Here is a 1669-nt window from a genome sequence, read left to right on the forward strand (position 1 = left end):
GGGAGCCGTCTGCTCCTGAGGGACTGCACCCCATGGGAGGGACCCACGCTGGAGCAGTGTGTGGAGAACCGCAGCCCATGGGAGGGACCCACGATGGAGCAGGGGCAGAGTGTGAGGAGTCCTGCCCTGAGGGAGAAGGAGCGGCAGAGACAGCGTGTGATGAACTGACCCCAACGCCATTCCCCGTCCCCCTGCGCCACTTGGGGGGAGGAGGGAGGGAAATCAGGAGTGAAGCTGAGCCTGGGAAGAAAGAGAGGGGTGGGGGGGAAGGTGTTTTAAGATTCAGGGGGTTTTTATTCTGATTTGACTGGTAATAAATTAAACTAATTTACCCAAGTTGAGTCTGTTTTGCCCATGATGGTAACTGCTGAGTGATCTCTCCCTGTCCTTCTCTCGACCTGTGAACCTTTCCTTATACTTTCTCTCCCCTGCCCAGCTGAGGAGGGCAGTGATAGAGCGGCTTTGGTGGGCACCTGGCATCCAGCCAGGGTCAACCCACCACATCACAAAACAGTAAATTGCCAATAAATGATGAATGGATAGTTGAGGTTGGTAATAAACATTGCTGAAATCAATTACAAGAATAAAATCCCATGTTTATGCTTTCAGAGAAGTGGGGCCCTGCAGAGGGGCCTGGGGGGCGATTTGCAGCATGTGTGACCCCGGCTGATGCACCAGAGGCCCTCTTCTTCCTGGGCTTGCGAGTTTGCCTTTGCTTTGGCTAACATCAGATGAACGGACCGAGGAATGTTTTGCACCATTAGCCCTGGAGAAGGGTGAATATATCACAATTCCATAGTAGGAGCAGGTTTTACAGCCCTGTCCAAGGTACAGAGCGGGGAAAAAACTGTTTCAGCCTGTTATGGTTCAGCGGGGAAAAAAAAATACTGGGGTTCCAAAGGTGATGGGCTCCACATTTCAGGCATTTTTTTCTTGGCCAGATGCGTTGGGCCACCTGAGCCTGTAAACACCGGCCGCATGAGAGAGCGGAGAGACCTTGGGCTGAGGTGAACAAATTCATCCCTTCCAAGAAAAAGACCGGCAGATTTGCAATTACAAAGTAATTCCATTCAGCTCCAAGGCTGTGGGGCCCTGGCAGCCCTCCAGCCCTTATCAGAATTCGGACACAATCTGCATGTTTGGGGGGGGTGGGGGGGGTGTTCGCAAAGAGAAAATTGTGCTCTTTCTCTTCAGTGGCAAGAGAGCATGCTCAGGGGAACAAACCAAATTTTAGCTGACAGTTTTTGGGCTGTATTGCGCAGCATAAAGTAGGCTTGCCCAGTGTGGTTATCCTGGGAAATGAGGGGTGCTGGAAGCGCTCCGGCCTGCTTTGCACAAGTACAGGCTCTTCCTTTCCCTCCGTCATTTCCTCGCTCCCGGCTGCGCACCCCTGGCCCAGCGCACCGCCCTGCTGAGGAGCAGCAGGTGGTTATGCTGTGAAAATGGTGAACAGCGGAAATAAGAAAACTTATTAACTGTACCTTAGTACGTTTTAAGCTACGAATTTCATCATTTCTCATCTTAGTTGTGAGCTCTCAGCTGCGAAAGAGTGAGTTTTGATGAACCAAACATGTTACTGTGCTCTGTGTTTGCAGAAAGCAAATACCACAGGCTTTTGACATTTGCTTAGGATTTTGAAAAGGTGAAAACTAAAGCAAGGTAGAGTTTT

This window comes from Egretta garzetta, unplaced genomic scaffold, assembly GCF_000687185.1.
Source record: "Egretta garzetta isolate BGI_Z169 unplaced genomic scaffold, ASM68718v1 scaffold508, whole genome shotgun sequence".
Taxonomy (NCBI): Eukaryota; Metazoa; Chordata; class Aves; order Pelecaniformes; family Ardeidae; genus Egretta; species Egretta garzetta.